At 35.1% G+C, this 23,304-nt stretch overlaps 1 protein-coding gene across 18 annotated transcripts in view; it reads left to right on the top strand.

Annotated features, from left to right (window-relative positions):
* Window positions 1-23,304, top strand: part of LOC100393071 (BEN domain-containing protein 5) — a 1,596,666-nt gene that overhangs the window by 8,766 nt on the left and 1,564,596 nt on the right. Inside the window, exon 2 of one of the 18 annotated variants that reach the window (XM_078331663.1) lies at window positions 7,593-7,726. The exons of the other annotated variants lie outside the window; for them this stretch is intronic. The gene's annotated coding sequence lies outside the window, so the exon portion shown is untranslated. The remainder of the gene's footprint in view (window positions 1-7,592; window positions 7,727-23,304) is intronic. 18 annotated transcript variants of the gene reach the window in all.

The following is a 23,304-nucleotide window of genomic DNA, read 5'->3' as shown; positions in this document are numbered from 1 at the left end:
GTTGTAGGTGTGCAGCTTTATTTCTGGTTCCTCCATTGTGTTCCATGGGTCTGTGTGTCTGTTTTTGTATTGGTATTATGCTGTTTTAGTTACTGTAGCATTATAATGTAGTTTGAAGTCAGGTAATGTGACACCTCTGGCTTTGTTTTTTTGTTTTTTTGCTTAGGTTTGCTTTGGGTATATTTGTTTATGTTTTGAGACAGGGTCTTGCACTGTCATCCAGGCTGGAATGCAGCGGCATGATCATGGCTCACTACAGCCTTGATTTCCCAGCTTAAGTGGTTGCCTCATCTCAGCCTCCCAACTGACTGGAACTACAGGCACATGCCACCATACCCAACTAATTTTTAAATATTTTGTAGAGGCAGGGTCTCTGTTTCCCAGGATTTTTATTTGTTTTCAAAATTACTTGTTCATTCTAAACTATATTAAATACCTTCTGTGTACCAAGCATTGTGCTAATAAACTCTGGAAATTTAGAGCTGTATTAGAAAAAGTCATTGCCTTCAAGGAGCTCCTATTCTAGTGGAGGAGAAATAGAGCTAGAAAATTATCATTCAGGCAACGTAGAATTCTGAGGCCAGAGAATGATTCCCTGAAAGCCTGGGGGATGTGGTAGTAGTTCAGGAAGGTATCTTAGATTAGAATAAGAGACACATTAATTGAGTCTTGAGTGATGAGAAGGAATTAGCCCAGTGAAGGTAGTAGGCAGAAGTGTGGAGAGAAGTAATGAAGGGCAGAGAAAGCAATATGTGCATCAGAAAGTTGTGGAGGTGAGAGAATAATGTTCACTTAGAATGTTAAGATTGCACACCTATTAACAGAGCTAAAGACTACATTTTTCCTTTCTCCTCAGACTCTTAAACATTTGTGGAGTTCTAAATTCCCTTGACTAACTAATAAAATCCAATGAATTCTTACTCATGGAAATGCACATTATGTGTAAGCACAGAAAAATTTAAAATGATTTCAAGGTATAAAATCCTGGAGCTCAAATTAAGAAACTCTTTGGGCTAGGCACGGTGGCTCATGGCTGTAATCCCAGCACTTTGGGAGGCCGAGGTGGGTGGATCACCTGAGATCAGGAATTCAAGACCTGCCCGGCAACATGGTGAAACCCCATCTCTACTAAAAATACGAAAATTAGCTGGGTGTGGTGGTAGGCACCAATAGTCCCAACTACTCAGGAGGCTGAGGCAGGAGAATTGCTTGAACCCAGGAGGTGGAGGTTGCAGTGAGCTGAGACTGTGCCATTGCACAGAGCAAGACTCTGTCTCAAAAAAAAAAAAAGGAAAAAAAGAAAGAAATCCTCTGTTCATTAGTTATGAGGTCTATTTAGGAAACTGATCTTGAAGGTAGGAATACTTTGGTGAAAAGGGTTGATATAATAACATTTGTACTAGAGCAGGTCCAAAGCAAATCCTGACCCTTAGATTGTTTTGTTTATCTCTTTCTTTGAAACAGAGTCCCACTCAGCCAGGCTGGAGTGCAGTGGGGTGACCAGTGCAAAGCCCACTGCAACCTTTGCCTCCTGGGTTCAAACAATTCTCCTGCCTCAGCTTCCTGAGTAGCTGGGACTACAGGCATGTGCCATCAAGCCCAGCTAATTTTTATATTTTTAGTAGAAATGGGGTTTCACCATGTTGGCCAGGATGGTCTTGTTCTCTTGAACTCGTGATCCGTCTGCCTTGGCCTCCCAAAGTGCTGGGATTACAGGTGTGAGCCACCACCACCAGCCTTTAAAACCTCATTTGGATGTATCTGTCTCTGTTGACAGCATGATGTAGTAAACAGGGCATGGATTTTGAAATTACAAAGATAAGATTTAAAATGTTCAACTCTACCAATTAGTGTGTAATAGTGTTTCTTTAACCCAGTTTTCATCTTTAAAATGGAAATACTAGTCCTTTTTCCAATAAGGTTGTGAGGTATATATAATGCATATAGTATAGGAGAAACTGTCTTCACTAACTAATTGGATTAATTGGTACCTTTCATTCTGTTAGACATATAGCTTTATACATGTTTAAAGATCTTCTCCAGTCATGTAACTAGTGCAGGTACTTTACGAAAACAATTTTATAAATGTATTTGGATGGGACATCAGTCCCAGTGTCATAAATATATTAGGAAGAACTTAAGATAATTTTGACAAAACTTGGAAGTATGATTCTATGCTGCAATACTGTAACTTCTCATCTTAGTAGTGTCATTACCAATGATGTACCACCACAAGAATAGCAGTGATTATGAGAAATGCTAGTAACCTTTTTGCAGCTTACTAACAATTGTAAATGTTTTAAACTTTCCTATAAAAGACTAAAAAGCTTTATCTCAGTTTAGGTTTATCAAATTGTGGGGTCCTTAATTTGCATCACACCTATTATATAGCTGGTTGAAAACCAAATGCTTTAATAAAAGAGGTAGGTAATTTTTATTCTTTTCTCTGATGAGACTGTTTTGCTTTGATTTAATATAAACCATGCATGGTCTAGGATTCAGCTTCAGGAAAGCAACTTTTCCCTATATTTTGAGGAGGGTCTCATGATCTAGTTTACTCTTTTTATTAATTCCTAGAACCTGATTTAATAAAGCCTGAAGAAAGAGGAATGTTTCTTCCTTTAAATTTGCCGGTTTGGGACTAATTTCAGGTTGTGTTTTAGCGATTATAGCTTTTCTATTTCTGGGAGATTTTATGTTGTGACTGGATCAGTGTATCTTTAATTCGATGAGTTTCTTCAATTAAGGAACCTAATAGACAACTGAAGTACTGTATATATTTTTAATGGAAATTAGAAGTGGTTGTGTTCTGAGACAATGGGTGTTGTAACTAACTGACGAACCAAATTATGATTCCAGGGTCAACTTACTTTTTGGTGGAAACAAACAAGGGCATATTTTTTCTTTATTACTTGTACATTCTTATGATCAATGTAGTTTTAAGTTGGCATATTATATGTGATTCTGATAAAATATAATTTTCTTCAGATATATAATTTTAATGCAGTTTCACATTTAGGTTATCAAAAGTTACCAGGTCACCCTTAAAAACACACTATACTTAAAAAGCTCTGGGAATGAGCTTCTTGCTTTTAGGGTGACAAAAGCATCCTTATCCTGTTGATGTCTTCTTGGAACATATACATATTTTGAAAGCTTAAGAGTTTTCATTAGTTAGTTTTCAAAAACAGGATTCAGTTTTATCAGGAGGACAGATAAATTACCTTTGTTGCTGTCCTAGCAAGCTAAATGTCCTTATAGTGCTATTTTTTTCTTATTTATTAAAAATGAAAAAAAATTTTGTGGGTATGTAGTAGGTGTATATATTTATTGGGGTACATGAGATGTTTTGATACAGGTATGCAATGTGAAACAAGCACATCAAGGAGAATGGTGTATCCATGCCCTCAAACATTTATCCTTTGAATTACAAACAATCTATACTCTAAGTTATTTTAAAATGTACAATTATTGTTGACTATAGTCACCCTAATTGGCTATCACAATAGCAGATCTTATGGTAAATCTCATTCATTCCAGTTTTTTTTTAACCGATTAACTGTGCCCAGCCTCCCACCATCCTTCCCAGCCTCTTGTAAACATTCTTCTTTCTAGGTCCATGAGTTCAGTTATTTTGATTTGTAGATTCCACAAATAAGTGAGAACATATGATATTTGTCTTTCTGTGTTTGGTTTATTTCACTTAGCATAATGATCTCCAGTTCCATCCACATTGTTGCAAATGACAAGTTCTCATTCTTTTTTATGGCTGAATAGCACTCCATTGTGTGTATGTGCCACATTTTTTTTAATCCATTCATTTGTTGTTGGACACTTAGGTTGCTTCCAAATCTTAGCTATCATAAACAATGCTGCAATAAACAAAGGAGTGCATAGATTTCTTCAATATACTGATTTCCTTTCTTTTCATTATATACCTGGCAGTGGGTTTGCTGGATCATAGGTAGCTCCATTTTTAGTTTCTTGAGGAAACTCTAAACTGTTCTCAATAGTGGTTGTACTAATTTACATCCCCACCAGCAGTATACAAGGGTTCCCTTTTCTCTATATCCTCTCCAGAATTTGTTATTGCCTGTCTTTTTGATATAAGACATTTTAACTGGGTGAGATGATACCTCATTGTAGTTTTGATTTGCACTTCTCTGATGATCAGTGATGTTGAACACCTTTTCATATGCCTGTTTGCCATTTGTATGTCTTATTTTGAAAAATATCTATTCAAATCTTTTGCCCATTTTTTGATCAGATTATTAGATTGTTTTCCTATAAAGTTGTTTGAGCTCCTTATATATTCTGGTTATTAATCCCTTTAACAAATAAATACATTTAACAAATCTTTTTGTTAAATTTGCCTGGTAGAATTCTGAATTCCTTCTCTGTGTTATGTGTAGTTTGCAAATATTTTCTCCCATTTTATGAGTTGCCTCTTAAATTCGTTGATTATATCCTTTGGTTTGCAGATGCTTTTTAACTTGATATGATCCCATTTGTCCCTTTTTACTTTGGTTTCCTGAACTTGTAAGATACTGCTCCAGAAATCTTTGCCCAGTCCAGTGTCCTGAAGAGTATCCCAAACATTTTCTTGTAGTAGCTTCATAGTTTGATTTTTGTAGATTTAAGTCTTGAATCTATTTTGATTTGATTGTTGTATATGGCAGGAGATAGAAGTCTAGTTTTATTTTTCTGCATATGGTTATTCAGTTTTCCCAGCACCATTTACTGAGGAGACTGTCTTTTCCCCAATGTATGTTCCTGGCACCTTTGTTGAAAATAATTTCATTGTATGTGTGTGGATTTGTTTCTGGGTTCTCTATTCTGTCTCATTGGTCTTTGTGTCTGTTTTTATGCTAGTACCGTGCTATTTTGGTTACTATAGCTCTAAAGTATAATTTAAAGTCAGGTAAAGTGATTCCTCCAGTTTTGTTCTTTTTGCTAAGTATAGCTTTGGCTCTTCTGGTTTTTTTTTTTTTTTTTTTTTGTGGTTCCATACAAATTTTGGGATTGTTTTTTCTATTTCTGGGAAGAATCTCATTGGTATTTTGATAGACATTGCATTGAATCTGTAGATTGCTTTGGGTAGTATGAACATTTTAATAATATTGATTCTTCCAATCTATGAATGTTGAATATTTTTTGATTTATTTTCTTCTTTAATTTCTTCATTCAATATTTCATAGTTTTCACTGTAGAGAGCTTTCACTTCTTTAATTTTTTGGTACTTAATTTCATTTGAGACTATTATAAATGGAATTAGTTTTTTGATTTCTTTTTTAGATTGTTCATTGTTGGCATACACAAATGCTACTGATGTTTGTATGTGGATTTTGTACCCTGCAACTTAATTTATCAGTTTGAATAGTTTTTTTGGTGGAGTCTTTAGATTTTTTTCAAATATAAGATCATCTATAAATAAGAATAATTTGACTTCTGCCTTTACAATTTGGATGCCCTTTATTTTTTTCTCTTGTCTAATTGCTCTGGGTAGGGCTTTCATTAATATGTTGAATAACAGTGGTGAAAACGAGCCTCCTTGCAAAGTCCCACAATCACTGCACTCTTTCTCTCCTCCAAGAGCAAAGATTCTTTTTCTGTGCCACACAGCTTCTGCCTGAGGATGGGGGAGCAGTGGCTTAGGCAATTTAAGACTGTTTTCCCTCCTCTCTTCAAGTGCCTCTTTTAGTTATAGGAAGTTAAAATCAGGTACAGTGATCACTCGCCTGATTTTTGGTTCTTAATTAAGGTGCTTTTTTGGTGTGTGCGGGAATAGTTGTTCATTTGATGTTCCTGTGGGGAGGATGATTGATGCAGGCTTCTATTTAGCTGTCTTGCTCCACCTAAGGACTTTCTTTTTCAAAGAATATAGAAATTATGTAAAATCTTTAAACTTTTCAGCTATAGTGTTCCTGAATTTTTCTGCTGTGTACTTTACCCTTTCCTTGCTCCAGTTAAATAAAAGACACTGGCCTACTGAGTATACTCTAGATATTTGGTTCCCTTCTTTCTTCCTTTTAACCTTTATTGTTGTCTCTCTCTCTTTTTATTACTTGACTATTGTCTCTCTGGCAGGCCAATAGAATTCTCTGGTCCTTAGGGATTTCAGTTGTAAAATTCATATGCTGTTTATTATTGCCAGCTACCTTGAGTACTATGAATATTTAGTGCTAAAAATAATAGGCTAGGAAGCATAATTTAAAAAATACTCATATATATGAAATTCCTAAAAATCAAGTTTGTCTTTTGAATATTGCAGTATTAAAAATAGTAAGTCAAGGCTTAAAATCCACTTTCTATTAATATTTGTTTTCTGAATCTAAGAAAATGGCTTCTGATCAGAATAGTAAAGCAATCTTTGAATGTACCAGGGAATAACCACATTTCTTAATTCTGAAGCTATCTATCTTTTTGCCTTGCAAATTTTATTTATTCATTTTGAAAAAGCAAAAATTGTTAAGTGGAATTTAAATAAAACATACTTATGCTAGCTTGTTTAGCTTTCATATAGGTTTATTTGAAGCATGCTTATCACATTCTTACTTGTATTCCAGTTGTTTTTGTATAGCTTTCTTAATATTTGGGTATTTTTCCTTATAAGGATATAAACAAATTTATATCAGACATGAGGTAATATTGGGCGAGTGAATGTCTCATTGGACTTAGTGTGTAGAATCTCTCATTTTCCCTCACGTGAGCTTCCTTGAGCCTTGGACTTTACTTTTTTGTTGTTTTAACTTTCATTAACTTCTATTAACTTTTTTTTTGTTAATTTACATTTTGTTATTTTTACTTTGCTTTTTTGTTATGTTTGAATTATAATAAGATTTTAAAATTTAAACTTGGCATCCATACAGAAAGTAGGAACATAAGAAACTTGAGGCTCTTAGCACCCTGTAATGCATACCCTAGTAACCAAAAAAGATAGTACCATTAAGATGAAAGGCCTCTGATAGTCTTTTCTATGATTTACACACAAGTCCTCCATGGTTAAATTCCTCTGTTGACGGTCTCTGTGGCCGTGTATAAGAACTAGGATAGATTTAAGGGCTTGAATAAATCTGAGTAAACCAGTACAATTTCCTGGCTAACATTGGGATATTGTATCTTTTCCCAAACTGGCTATGTAAGGTAAAGGTAAAGTCAATTACTTTTGGTGTCTTTAACTCACCTACTCAAACTGAAGCTTATGACAACTCTTTCAAATTAATTTAGTAGAGCCTTGTTTAGTGGAGCCATGCCTTGGAATGAGAGAGAGAGAGTAATAAATGAACTGTCCACAAAAAACTTACATTCAAGAATTTATTTACACAAGAAATACACTGAAGGTATCAGTGAATCTGGTGAAGTCTTTCTTTTTTCATCTCAGTGGCTATTAACAAAATAAATTTTTGTCATCAGGAAAAAGCTAGAATACACCTCCTTTCATTTCCACCATGCCATGGTATATTAAGTTTCTCTTAGACTGACTAGTGGTTGCAAACTGGCAGCACATAGAATGGATCAAGCTATCAGATATATTTTGTTGGGATCATGAAGATAATAATTAATTAGATTGATTGTCAATTGTTTCAAAACAGGAAGATTTCACATGAATTTTTGACTTGGGAAGATCCATGTGATTAGATAAAACTGGGCCTGTGTTGCTGCATATTCATTGTTGGCTGGAGCTGAGCAGCTGGTGCCACCTTCAGCAGAGGACAAAGACTGTTTGGTATGATAGTCCCCATCACTCTCTATTTTCTCCTTTATTTCTTATTTTTAGTCTGCTTCACTCATTTTGTTTTACCTGCATAGCTTCTAAAATTTGCAACTCCTGTTTTAGACCATCTCTGTGAGTGTATACACATATATACACACACATATGTACACACACACACGCAGGACACACACACACACACACACACACACACACACACACAAATTGTTTTTTTCCTAAGTTGAAAAAATTCACCAGAGATGTAAGGTAAGATTGTGTTCTTTTCTCTTCTTCTTTCATAAAATCACTCTTCTACTATCGGGCTTTTATCTCTTAATTAGGGTTTACTTAGTCTACTTACTCCTAAATATACCACGTATATTTGTGTTTTTTATTATACATAAAGTGTGTATTTTAGAGAGATATATTGAAATATTCTCTCTATATAAATATTTTACATTTAGTGTATATATATATATATATATATATATATAGTCATACCACATACACACACATATATTTAATCACATCATGTATATAAAATAACAAAAGTAATTCCTTAATATCAAATATCCAGTTTTTAAATGTTTTTAATTTTTAAATTATTTATTTTTATATTTTTTAGTGGTGAACTCTGAGGCTTTGATGCACCCATCATCCAAGCAGTGTACACTGTGCTCAATGTGTAGTCTTTTATCCTTGATCCCCCTTCCACCTTTTTTCCAAGTCCCCAAAGTCCATTGTACTATTCTTATGCCTTTGCATGCTCATAGCTTAGTTCCCACTTATGAGTGAGAACACATGATGTTTGATTTTCCATGCCTAAATTACTTCACTTAGAATAATGGTCTCTAATTTCATTGAGGTTGCTGCAAATGCCATTATTTAGTTCTTTTTTATGGCTGAGTAGTATTCCATGTATATATATATAGATATATACACCACATTTTCTTTATGTACTCAACTGATGCACATTTGAGCTGGTTCCATATTTTAACAATTGTGAATTGTGTTGCTATAAATGTGCCTGTACAAGTATCTTTTTTTGTATAATGACTTCTTTTCCTCTGGGTAGATACCCAGTAGTGGGATTGCTGGATCAAATGGTAGATTTACTTGCAGTTCTTTAAGGAACTGTTTTCCATGGTGGTTGTACTAGTTTACATTCCCACCAGCAGTGTAAAAATGTTCCCTTTTCACCACATCCACACCAATATCTTATTATTTTTTGATTTTTACATTATTGCCATGCTTGCAGGAATAAGGTGGTATCACATTGTGGTTTTGATTTGCATTACCTTGCTCATTAGTGACATTGAACATTTTTTATATGTTTATTGGTGATTTGTATATCTTTTGAGAATTGTCTATTCATGTCCTTAGCACACTTTTTGATGGGGTTGTTTGATTTCTTGCTGATATGTTTGAGATCCTTGTACATTTGAGATATTAGTCTTTTGTAAGATGTATAGACTGCAAATATTTTCTCTGCTTTGTGGGTTGTTCATTATGTCTGCTAATCATTTCTTTTGCTGGGCAAAAGCTTTTTAGTTTTATTGAGTCCTTCTATTTATCTTTGTTTTTGTTGTTACATTTGCTTTTGGATTCTTGGTCATGAAGTCTTTGTCTAAACCAATGTCTAGAAGGGTTTTTCCAATGTTTTCTTCTAGAATTTTTATGGTTTCAGGTCTTAGATTTAAGTATTTGATCCATCTTGAGTTGATTTTTTGCATAGGGTGAGAGATGAGAATCCAGTTTCATTCTTCTTGTTGAATAGGTGTCCTTTCCCTACTTTATGTTTTTGTTTGCTTTGTCAAAGATCAGTTGGCTGTAAGTATTTGGATTTATTTCTGGGTTCTCTATTCTGTTCTATTGGTCTGTGTACCTATTTTTATACCAGTACCATACTATTTTGCCTTATGATATAGTTTGAGGTCGGGTAATATGATACTTCCAGATTTCTTGTGTGTGTGTGTGTGTGTGGTTGTTTAGGGTTGCTTTGGCTAGGCGGGCTCTTTTTTGGTTCCATATGAATTTTAGGATTGTTTTTTCTAGTTTTGTGAAGAATGATGGTGGTATTTTGATGGAAATTGTGTTGAATTTGTAGATTGTTTTTGGCACTATGGTCATTTTTTCAATATTGATTCTATGCCTCCATGAGCATGGGATGTATTTTCATTTGTTTGTGTTGTCTATGAAATCTTTAAGCAGTGTTTTGTAGTTTTCCTTGTAGAGATTTTTCACTTCCACCTCCTTAGTTAGGTATAATTCTGCGTATCTTATATTTTTTGCAGTGATAGTAAAAGGGATTGAATTCTTTTTTTTTTTTTTTTTGAGACGGAGTTTCACTCGTTACCCAGGCTGGAGTGCAATGGCGTGATCTTGGCTCACTGCAACCTCCACCTCCTGGGTTCAGGCAATTCTCCTGCCTCAACCTCCTGAGTAGCTGGGATTACAGGCACACGCCACCATGCCCAGCTAATTTTTTGTATTTTTAGTAGAGACGGGTTTCACCATTTTGACCAGGATGGTTTCGATCTCTTGACCTCGTGATCCACCTGCCTTGGCCTCCCAAAGTCCTGGAATTACAGGTGTGAGCCACCATGCTCGGCCGGGATTGAATTCTTGATTGGATTTTCAGCTTCGTCACGGTTGGTGTACAGCAGAGCTACTGTTTGTGTACATTAATTTTGTATACTGAAGCTTTCCTGAATTCATTTATCAGTTGTAGGAGCTTTTTGGATTAACCTGTAGGGCTTTCTGAGTATATGATCATATTATCAGCAAACAGCTACAGTTTGACTTCTTTTTTATTGACTTAGATGCTCTTTCTTTCTTTTTCTTGTCTGATTGGTCTGGTTAAGACTTCTAGTACTGTGTTGAATAGACGTGGTGAAAGTGGGCATCTTTGTCTTGTTCCAATTCTCAGGCAGAATGTTTTCAACTTTTTCCCATTCAGTATAATGTTGTCTGTGAGTTTGTTTATATGGCTGTTTTTTTTTTTTTAACCTTAAGGGGTGTCTCTTCCATGCTGATTTTGCTGAGGGTTTTAAATATAAAGTGATGCTGGATTTTGTCAACTGCTTTTTCTATATCTATTGAGATAATCATGTGATTTTTGTTTTTAATTCTGTTTATGTGGTGTTTTACATTTACTGACTTGCATATGTTAAATCATCCCTGCATTCCTGGTGTAAAACCCACTTGATCATGGTCGATTAATTATTTGATATGCTGCTGGATTCAGTTAGCTAGTGTTGTATTGAGGATTTTGGCATCCATGTTCATCAGGGATGTTGGTCTATAGTTTTCTTCGTTATATCTTTTCCTGGTATTGGCTTAGGGTGATACTGGCTTCATAGAATGATTTAGGGATGATTACCTCTTTCTCTGTCTTTTGGAAAACTGTCAGTAGGATTGGTACCAATTCTTCTTTGAATGTCCGATACAATTCAGCTGTGAATCTGTTTTGTCCTGGACTTAATTTTTTTGGCAATTTAAAAATTATTGTTTCAGTCTTGCTGCTAGACATTAATCTGTTTAGAGTTCCTATATCTTTCTGGTTTAATATAGGAGGGTTGTATATTTCCAGGAATTTATCCCTCTCCTCCACGTTTTCTAGTTTGTGCACATAGAAGTGTTCATAGTACTCTTGGATGATTCTTTGTATTTCTGTGGTATCAGTTGTAACATCTCCTGTTTCATTTCTAACTGAGCTTATTTGGATCTTCTCTCTTCTTTTCTTGGTTAATCTCACTAATAATCAATTTCATTTGTATTTTCAAAGAACCAGCTTTTTGTTTCATTTCTTTTATTTATCTTTTTTTTTGTTGTTGTTGTTTATTTCAATTTCACTTAGTTCTCTTCTGATCTTGGTTATTTCTTTTCTTCTGCTGGGTTTGAGTTTGGGTTGTTCTTGTTTTTCTAGTTCTCTGATGTGTGACCTTACATTGTCTATTTGTGTAATTTCAGACTTTATTTCCATCTTGATTTTATTGTTGACCCAATGATCATTCAGGAGCAGATTATTTCACTTCCACGTATTTGCATGGTTTTTGAGGGTTCCTTTTGGAGTTAATTTAGAGTTTTATTCCCCTGTGGTTTGGGAGAGTACATGATGTAAGTTTGATTTTCTTAAATTTACTAAGACTTGTTTTGTGCCTTATCATATGGCCTATCTTGGATAATGTCCTATGTGCTGATTAATAGGATGTATATTCTGCAGTTGTTGGGTAGAATGTTTTGTAAATATCTGTTAAGTCCATTTGTTCTAGGGTGTGATTTAAGTTTATTGTTTCTTTGTTGATTTTCTGTCTTGATGACCTGTCTAGTGCTCTCAGTGGAGTGTTGAAGTCCTCCACTATTGTATTCCTGTCTATCTCATTTCTTAGGTCTAGTAGTAATGGTTTTGTAAATGGGAGCTCTAGTGTTAGGTGCATATATATTTTGGATTGTGATATTTTCCTATTGCACTAGTTTTTTTAATCATTATATAATGTCCTTCTTTGTCTTTTTAAACTGCTCTTGCTTTAAAGTCTGTTTTGTCTGAAATAAGAATAGCTACTTCTGGCCGGACGCGGTGGCTCACGCCTGTAATTCCAGCACTTTGGGAGGCTGAGGTGGGTGAATCACGAGGTCAAGAGATCGAGACCATCCTGGTCAACATGGTGAAACCCCGTCTCTACTAAAAATACAAAAAATTAGCTGGGCACGATGGCGCGTGCCTGTAATCCCAGCTACTCAGGAGGCTGAGGCAGGAGAATTGCCTGAACCCAGGAGGCAGAGGTTGCGGTGAGCCAAAATTGTGCCATTGCACTGCAGCCTGGGTAACAAGAGCGAAACTCCATCTCAAAAAAAAAAAAAAAAAAAGAATAGCTACTCCTTTCACTTTTGTTTCCATTTGCAAGGAATATGTTTTTCCATTTCTTTACCTTGAGTTTATGTGAGTCCTTATGTGTTAGGCAAGTCTCTTGAAGACAGCAGATACTTGGTTGGTAATTCTTACCCATTCTGCCATTCTGTTTAAGTGGAGCTTTTGGGCCATTTGCATTCAATATTTCCATTCATTATGCTGTTTGTTGCCTGATACTTTGTTTTTTTTTTCATTATATGATTTTATTATAGATTCTGTGAGATTTGTGCTTTAAAGAGGTTCTATTTTGGTGTATTTTGAGGATTCCTTTCAGGATTTAAAGCTCCTTTTAGGGTTATTGTAGCACTGTTTTGGTTTTAGTGAATTCTCTCAGCATTTATTGTAAAAAGTCTGTATCTCCTTCTTTTATGAAGCTTAGTTTCACTGGATACAAAATTTTTGGCTGATAATTTTTTTTCCAAAGAGGCTAAAGATAGGACCCCAGTAACTTCTAGCTTGTAGTGTTTTTGCTGAAAAAAATCTGCTTTTAATCTGATAGATTTTCCTTTATAGGTTCCCTGATGCTTTTGCTTCACAGCTCTTAATATACTTTGCTTCATCTTTATTTTAGATTACCTGATGGCTATGTGCCTAGGCAATGCTCTTTTTGTGATGAATTTCCAAGGTGTTCTTTGAGCTTCTTGTATTTGGATATTTAGATCTTTATCAAGGCTGAGGACATTTTCCTTGATTATTTTATCAAGTATATTTTCCAAACTTTTAGATTTCTCTTCTTCCTTGAGTACACCAATTATTCTTAGGCTTATTCATTTACCATAATCCCAAACTTCTTGGGGAGTTGTTCATTTTTTAAATTCTTTTTTCTTTATAATTGTTGGATTTGATTAATTTGAAAGCATCTTCATGCTCTGAAGTTCTTTCTTCTACTTGTTTGATTCTGTTGCTGAGATTCTCCAGTGTATTTTGCATTTCTCTAAGTGTGTTTTCATTTCCAGAAGTTGTGATTGTTTTTTACTTATACCATCTATTTCTCTGGGGATTTTTCCATCTACATCCTTAACGTTTAAAAAAGTTTGTTAAGTTGGCATTCACCCTTTCTCTGGTGCTTCCTTGAGTAGCTTAATAATCAACTTTCTAATTCTTTTTCTGGCAATTCAGAAACTTTTTTCTTGGTTTTGATCCATTGCTGGTGAGCTAGTGTGATTTTTTTTGGGTGGGGGTGTTAAAGAACCTTGTTTTGCCATATTATCAGAATTTTTTTTTTTTTTTTTTTTGGTTCCTTCTCATTTGGGTAGACTATGTTGGGGGAAGATATTGGGCTTAAGGACTGCTGTTCACCTTCTTGTGTCCCATGGGGTGCTCCTTTGATGTGGTACTCTCCCTCTTCCCCTTTGAATAGGGCTTCCTGAGAGCTGGACTGCAGTGATTGTTATTGCTCTTCTGAGTCTAGCCACTTTGTGGCGATTCTGGACTCTGGGCTAGTATTGGGGAATGTCTGCAAAGAGTCCTGAATGTGATCTATTTCCTGTGATGTGGTTCATTTTCAGGACTCTCAGCTGTTTACCAGCACCTGCTCTGGTGGAGGTAGCAGAGAGTGAAGTGGACTCTGTTAGGGTCCTTGGTTGCATTTTTTTTTAGCATGCTCGTTTTTTGTTGGTTGGCCTCCAGCTGGGAGATGGTGCTTTCAAGAGTGTATCAGCTGGGGTAGTATAGGGAGGATACAAGCTTGCCCTTGGGTTGCCTGGATAAGTATTTGGGTGTCTTAGGCAGTTGATTGGGACATAGAGGTCCCAAAAGATTATGTTCTTTGTCTTTGGCTACCAGGACAGGTAGAGAAGAGCCATAAGGTGAGGGCAGATTAGGAATGTCTTAGCTCAGACTCTCCTTAGGAAAGGCCTGCTTCAGTCCCTGTGGGGGATAGAGGTGTGGTTCTCAGCCCAATAGACTTGTGTTCCCAGGGGGATTACGGCTGCCTCTTCTGTATCATACAGGTGGCCAGGGAAGTGGGGAAAAGCCAGAAGTGACAGGCCTCATCCAGTTCCCATGCAGCCCGAAAGCCTGGTCTCACTTTCACCATGCCTGCCCCCCAACAGCACTGAGTTTATTTCCCGGAAGCTCGTGAGCAGGGCTGAGAACTTGTCTCAGTATCCAAACTTCCCTACTGAGAAGCAAGCAGGGCTTTCAAGATTTGTGCCTCCTCACCTTCCCCACTTCTGTACTGTATCTTCACTCCTGCCTCACCTCTTTCCCAGATTCTGTCCAGGTAACTTTGAGTTCATTTGCCATTTTAACAAACTTCAGCTAGAAGTTTCCTTCTCCCTGTAGTCTTTCCCCAATTCTAGTGGCATCTCTCGCCATGGACTCCTCTGAGACAAAGTCAGAAATGGCTTCCCTGGGGACCTAGAGTGCCCACGGGGCTCTTCCCGCTGCTTCCTCTATTTCTATATTTCACTCTGCTCTTTATGTTTAGCTCCAGGAAAGGTCAAATCCTTTTCCCATGATGTGGACCTTCAGGTACCCCAGTGAGGATGTGTATTGGGGGTTAACATTCCCCCTTTCCCACTTTGGGCATTTAGTTTTTTGACTGTCTTATGGCATCTGCAGTAGCAAGCTGCTTCATTCACAGGGTCTGTGGATTCTCTGAGCTTTCCCGTTATGTTTCTGCAGTCATTCTTGAAGCAATAGTTTATAAGTTTCCATATGCTGCTCTGTCTGTCTGAGTAGAGCCACAAGCTAGTCCTGCCTCCCATTTGCCATTTTTTTTTAAAAAACTCTCAGTTAGTTTATTTTTAAAAGAAGATTATTATTATATTCTGCAGAGACAGAGTCTCACTTTGTCACTCAGGCTGGAGTTCAGTGACATGATTGTGGCTCACTGCTGCCTTGAACTCTTGGGCTCAAGAAACCCTTCTGCTTCAGCCTCCCAAAGCCCTAGGATTATAGATATGTGTCACCACACCTGCCCTCAGTTTTTAGTTTGATTATTTCATATACTGCTTCCTTATTCCATCTGTTTTTTTCCCCCTACAATTTTTTTGTTTGAAGAAAGCAGTTTTTTTTTTTTTTTTTTTTTTTTACATTTTGCCAATTACTTTCCCATGGTGTAGTTCAACACATTCTTCTGTCTTCTATATTTTTTTGTAAATGATCGGGTATATCTAGAAGCTTGATTAGATTTAGGACTCCCTCTACCTTCCCCTTGCAAGACTACTTCAAAAGTACTATTGTATACTCTGGTTAAGAGACTCATAATGTCTGGCTTTCTCTGTTTTTGTGATGTTCGCAGGCATTAAGTAATTATGCATGATTTATATTTGAATAATAGTTCAAAACCAAAATGGACTAGAATTGCCAAAAAGGTAGTACAGCTGAAATTTTGGAATTTAGAGGAGGAAAAGCTAACTTAGGAGAAAACTGATCAAGGAAAGTTTAATGGTAATAGTGGAGCTTAAAATAGGTCTTGAACAATGGGAATGATTGTGGTAAAAGGATTAGCCATTTTTGGCCAAGTTATACGGTGATAGTAAATACTTGAAAATCCCAGGAGTTTATAACGACAAAGGTTTATTTCTTGCTTCCATTTACATGTTCACTGTGGGGCAGTTGTAGTGTCATGGTTGGATACAGGCTGTTGGAGTAGTTTCTATTTGGGTTACTGCTGGTCTCATGTAGAAGAAAAGGGACCATATTGGAACCAAGCAATGGTTTTTAAAGTTTCTGCTTAGAAACGGCACATGTTACTTCTCATGATATTAGCAAGCCTAATATTGACAAGATGGGGTGTGTAATTCTGCTATAGGGCTGGGCAGCAAGTATTTTGAAGAATATTCTGTCACAGGGATGTCTATTGTGGGTAAGAAGGGAAAGGGAAAGGGCATTCTGGGTAGGAAGAGACACAATTGCACAGAGGAGTTAGTGAGAAGAACCAGTTTTTAGGAGTAGAATAGGTATACTGTCTGGGTAGAAAAGTAGAGACTATCGAAGCTAGAAAGGGAGAGTATAGTAGAGTTTAAATTAAAAACTCACATTCAGCTAACCTCCTAGACCATTGAAGGCTGGCTTTCTGGATCAAGAAACTTGAAGTGGAAAGCTCAAACTCAGCAATGTCCAGTAGAAATACAATGCCAATCTCAACTGTAACCTACATATATAATTTTAAATTTTCTAGTAACTACATTAAAATATTTTTTAAATGGTGAAATTACTCTTATTGTAGTTTGTTTCACTCACTGTATCCCAGTCAACATCCTGTTATATTTGCTTTATTTATCAGTGTATTCATATCAACCAGTAAAGAAATGACAAGGAATTCATAACATTTTACTGTAAGTAGGGAAAGTGTGGTTTAGTCTTATGGCTTGAGCTTGACCTTCCAAGGAGAAAGTGTTTTTGAATAAGGATGGAATAGTAATGATCTGCAAGCTAACATGAAGCTGTTTCTCCTTTCATGTTTGAGAACCAACAGTAAAAAAGGAAAAGTGAGCAGACTCCTCTTAAGAGGACTGCAAAGGAAATAGTGCAGTTATAGTGTGTTCCCTTAGTGAGAACATTCAATGACTAGTATAGGAGCATTGGGGAGAGTTTATAGGAATTACAGTCCTCAAGATTAGATTTAGTTTTACAAGATAGGATGACATGAGGGAGCTTGTCTGCATGGCAGAGCAATTGGATGGTCATAGAAAGGATAGGTGACAAGGAAATGGAGAATTTGTGTCAGGATTACTCTCAGAGACTCCTAAAGGAATTATAAAGGATCATAGGGGTGAGGAAAAGTATTGAAAGGTAGGCAGAAGGAGCTTGGATGGAGTGAATGTTCGGGAATTCTAAATAGATGCAAAGTATTGTGTTATTAGGAGCTAGTATGCCAGGTAAGAAATGACCACTGGATAGGCTGGCCATTTTGTGGCCATTGTCCCAGATACATAGGGAACTAAGTGAGACCCAAAACCTGAGTATTTAAGTGAGAAGGCCCCAGAACAAGTGACTTGGGGGACATGTCAAAATAAGGATTTGTAGTTATTGATGACTGGTTGTGATGAAGGAAGAGAGGTAGCTTTATCAACACTTATAAAAGCTCACTATTGCCTATGTACTTTTTATACCTTATATTTAAGTATTCCATAATTCTGCAAGGGAAGCGAGATTAATTTCTATTTTATAGACATGGCACTTAAGTTTAGAGCATATAACAATAACTCAGATTTAGTTGACTCCAGAATCCTTTAATGTTGGTTGTATATGATGTATCTTTCGAGAGAGGAGAGAGAAAGGAATAAAAACAAAAAAAGACTGAGTTGTTAAACTTGGGGATTCATTGACAGAAATGGACGAATCAAAGGGGGACATAGTTTTGTAGTGGAATTGAAATATTTATTTTAGCACCTTGAACTTGAGGTAATAATGATATATCTATGTGGATATGATGAGGATGCAGTTAGAAAAGTGAAAGTTGACTCTGGGAGAGAGTCAGGAGAGGAGATAAAACTGGTGAAAGTATGTGTGGTTGACTATCTAAATACAGGTTTATATTGTCTAGAGTAAGTTGGATATGAAAATAAATCATTTATTTAAAGATTTAGAAAAACTGGGCTTTGTAAAATTTTTTGTGAAATCTGACTGTAATAAAGATTGCAATGTATTTGTTTTTAGAACTGATTGTGATGTATGCAGATGCATAAAAATTATTTATATATGTATTGAAATATATATAATTATATATGTTTTTTAATATATACTAAAAGTAATGCCCTACAAGGCAAATTCACATTACATTGGCTCTAATAACATTTCATGAGGGTCTTTGGACTCAAAACATTAATAATTGATGATTTCAATATGCAACATAATATTCTATCTCACAAATGAAAGATTATTATATGTAAATATTGCAGTCATATAATAGTCTGGAGCTACATAGTTTACTAAATCTAACTGTTTGGGTTCATTGGGAGTAATTCACTTGTGGATTTTTAAATAAACATTTATTGAGAGCTTGCTTTGTGTTACACATTTTTCACATGTGCTATGCTGTTAGTTCTCAGATGACCCTATTAGGTTTGAGTTTTTTAATGAAGATTATATATTTTGAAGAAAAAAATAAGTTTGTTAGTACCTATATTTCTACCATCAATAGAAACTTATTTTTTTCTTCAAAATATATAATCTTCAAACTTACTTTTTCTTCAAAATATATATGATCTGTTTTATGTATATATATATGATCTGTTTTATGTATATATATGTATACATATATATACACATATATATACACACATATATATATACATAAAACAGATCACATATATACAGATGTTATATATATAAAAGATTATATATTTGGAAGAAAAAAGTTTGAGGATTATATATTTTGAAGAAAAAATAAATTTCAATTGATGGTAGAAATAAAGGTACTAACTATACCTATAGTATTGAAAATTTAATTACCGCAACAGGCCTAGGTTAAGCTGTGAAAACTATTTATCTATGTATAATGTCTTTGCTAGGCTTGTCCCCTCATTGTTCCTGATTATCTAGACCTTACCTCATTGGTGCTATCCCACTGGAGCCTTTCCTGCCTGATCAGGGCATTAGGCTGCAGATCTCTTTCTCTACATTTCACATGCTCATGTCTTGTTTTTCTCTTTCCTCAAAGCTCTGTTGTATGCTGTTTTCTGTTAAATTAATTCGTAATTTTATGCTGATGTGTAAGCATCTGTTATTTCTTTCAGCCCACTTGGGAACTAAGGCAGCTGTAGTATATTTACACTAAACTTGGTTGAGTATTTAAATGGTAGCTCTGTCAAGCTCTGTGATCTTGGGACTGTTATGCTAACGTCACTGAGTCTCTTTCTTCTCTTATGACAAATGCACAAATACAGGTTTGTTTCTAGGGGTAATTTTGTAGTGCTATGCATAAAATATTAGCAATAGGGCAGTTTTGTGACATTATCTGGATATTCGTAAGTTACTCAAATGGGAATTTCAGGTGCTGTGGCTTGCTGGAGACTGAAGCATTTTAGAGTGCACATCAAAAATATAGTCTGGTTCTAATATTAATTCTCTGGCAGTTACTACTCCTGGTACTTTTTAAGAAACTGGGATGGAGTTTACAGATGATTTACATTGGGATTGAAGTGATTTTTATAGCTGCAGAACCAAAGTTTTTTCCAGATATTCTCTGTGTTATTTTGGTAATACATGAAGATTCTAGATGTATTCGATTTTGAACTACAGTACTTATGTTAAATAGTAAAACCAGTCAGAGAAAGCAGGGCCATTATGAGTTAAAATCTGTTAAGACCAGGAAAGCAAATACTTGAATGGTCCTTGCTTTGCTTCATGCAGGCATGCCTTTTATTTTTAATTGACTTCAACATATTTTCATTTTGCTATTCTAGCACTCTCTTTTGTAGCTCTGCAAAGCCCTGGGAAGTATAGGGAAAATAAAATGCCTGAGCAGGAAATTGACTAAATGACCTTAGAGTTCTCTTACATGCTTTCTCCTCCCTGACAAAGAAAATGAAACTGCCTTTTGGTATTCTCAGATACTATGCTTAGGAAAGTCTAGATAAATGGGCGGATAAACACTTGATTAGAATTGCATCCTTGATTAAAGCATAATTAGAGAAGTTAAAATTATTTTTATTCTCTCCAGGCTTTATGGTTCTAAACTGTTTAAAAGAAGCTTTTATTGTTCAAGGATAAATACGTTTTCATATTTTCTCTCAATATATTTATAAAATTGATGACATACTGTTTTAAGCAAGCTAAATATGCATTTATCAAAGGATTATACTTCTGGTCTTTGAGTCTTCCTATAAACTTTTATTTCCTTAAGTAAATTCTCTAAGCTATGTATAGTTAAGATTTATTATAAAAAACAATAGGGTTTTTCTCTTTGTTAAATTCATACATGTATTTTCAGTAATTTGTGTGGTTAGGGGCATGAACTTGAATTAGACAGTCTAGGTTCAAATCCTGGCTCTCCATTTACCTACAATTGTTTTTAACAATTAAGTGAGTTAATATTTATGAAGTACTTAGTACAGTAACCACAATGTACATGTATTTGTTACCGTTACATCATGAGAAATTGGATGAAAAAGTTCATAATTAAAAATTACACAAATAATATAATAAAAACATTTATAAAAATTATAAAAGTTTATAGTTTCTGTATAGTATTTGAATAATTCATATTTGAATAAAGTATGAATTCAGTGGACACTCTTAGATTTGGAGTTGCCTTAAATATAATATGTGCTTGGCAAGTTTTAGATGAATAACACCAAAAAGAAAAGTGCTCATCAGTATTTTGTGTGTTATTACATTGCTATTTTACATAGCTTCTCCTCATGTTTTCTAGATGTAGATGCCTTGAAATATATTTCATTTGTTTTCTGAGTACTGATAAAAGATCCCTGAATCCTATCTCCCTAAATATATGTCAGTTTGGCCATTTAGTTATAAAAACTGTTGAATTGATTTGCCTTTAGGAAGAACTATGTTAGATAGTTTAGCTCTTGTTATCATAGGGCTGATGTAAAAATGTTAACAATATACCAAAGCTCCTTGGCTAAAAGGCTTGTTTCTTAGAAAATGGAATAAATAATTCCAAAACTCTTATGATTTAGAATGTTCTTCTGTCTCTTCTTGACATTCGTTGATAAAATTAGAATTACTCTAATGATTTGGCCTTAAGTATAAACAATGCCTTGCAAAGCATTAAACGTAGGTGGCAGTCATGCTAGTATATGTCAATGTGTGTGTGTGTGTGGTTTGTTTTTTTTTTTTGGTTTTGCAGAGAGCAATTTATTAGGCAGAGAGAGAAACAGAGCGAGCTCCCACACTATTGTGAGAGGGGATCCCAGAGAGGGAAATCTTGCCAATGTGTTTTATAGATCTTTTTTCCCCTAGAGTGGTTGTATTATACATAGATCATTTCCTTTATCACAAGGGAAGTGGTTTCCTAGAGGAATAAGTAACTAACCCATCAAAATCTTCTATAGATTTTTTGGGGATAGATGATGTCAGATAGGCACTCCAGGTATCACACAAATATTTTTTTTACTAAGAAATGTGAGGAAGGAAAGATTATAATTTGGAATAACATATAACTTGTGGTATAAAATACATTTAAAGTACATAGATGAATATAGGTATCATTTTGTTGTTTTCTATGAGCAATGGTAGCATGTAAGAAAGTTAACTATCCAAATTTAGTAAGACCTGGGACTTGGTGTTCAATAAAGAAGAAATATTAACAAAATATTTGGCTTTTAAAGAGTACATTATTAAAGAGAAATGTGTGACAAATTGGTATAAAATTTTTCAAAATAAATCTGCCAATGGGATGTGGAACTCTTGAAACTCTCATATGCTGCTAGTGGGAGTATAAATTGGTATAATAACTTAGAAAACAGTTTGGTAGCATCTATTTAAGTTGGACATATGCATGCCCTATGACCTACTGCTAGGTGTATGTATTTCCTCCAAATGTGTACATATGTACACCAAAAGACATGCACAAACATGGAAGTCGGAGTAACCCAGATAACAGTCAGCTGAATGGCATATTATAATGTAATACTTTACAGCAGTGAGAATGAATGAAATGTTGAGTTAAAGAAATGGGCACTAAATAATATGTATCACATTATTTCATTAATATTAAGCCCAGAAATGGTAAAAAACTACTCTGTGTTGTTGGAAGTCAGGACAGGGTTTACTTTTGGGAAGGCATAAGATATGTTGGTTGGGAAGGAGCAAGATGAGGACTTTGTGGTGCCAGAAATGTCCTATTTCTTGATGTGGGTGATTGTGTTCAATGTGTTCATTGTTGCATTTTATTGGTCCACATACTTATGATTGGTGTGCTTTACTGTATGTATGTTATATCTACATAAAAAGAGGTAAAAATCAATCTGTTTCAATAACTCATAGATTTCTTATCTGGAATGTCCTTAATAGAGGAATAGTAGGATATAATTAAAGTATTTGAGTAGGAGGAATTGGACTTTTTTATTTTCCCTCTTTTTCTTAAGAAACTTGCTACCTCCTAGTTTGGGGAAAATTATTTACCCTTTTTAAATTTCAGCTATTTATCTGCAAATAGGGAAAACAATATTTGTGAGGATCAACTGCATAGTTGATTTTCAGGTATTATAAAATATGGTATAATTGCACCTGTTCTTCTTAAATGAATCACGGAAGTATCAAAGATAAAGCGTCATTACATTCAAAGAGCTAAACATCTGTAGGCAAAATAGATACTGTATTCAAACAAGTAATCTTTTATGAAAAGCTGAACAGCAAACAAATATGTTGTTAAAAAGTGTGCTGAAAGGCCCCTATGTACTGGCTTTTTCCTCATTATAAGTAAGCATTGTTAACCATATTTTGTCTATAGAACAACAAATCAATTTCTCAAGTAAGCATCCCCTCTGGCTATTGCCTTATAACTGAACTTTTTGAACATCTTCACTTGTGATTTTTTTCTCTTCACTTATCTCCATCAACTTTCCATTCATCGTCTATACCCAACACTATACAGAAAATACAGTCTTTAAAGTTAATAATCACCTTTAAATATGTTTCTCAGGGCTTTATTACTTGAGCTCTCTGTAGCATTTGCCACTATTGTTTATTGTCTTTGAGTTGTCTTTCTCTTGGACTTGTTTTTAATACAATGATTTATTTATTAAAAATAATTTCAACTTTT

Source organism: Callithrix jacchus, chromosome 7, assembly GCF_049354715.1.
Source record: "Callithrix jacchus isolate 240 chromosome 7, calJac240_pri, whole genome shotgun sequence".
NCBI lineage: Eukaryota > Metazoa > Chordata > Mammalia > Primates > Cebidae > Callithrix > Callithrix jacchus.
Note: the sequence above shows the minus strand (reverse complement) of the source record. Positions and strands in the feature narration are given on the sequence as shown.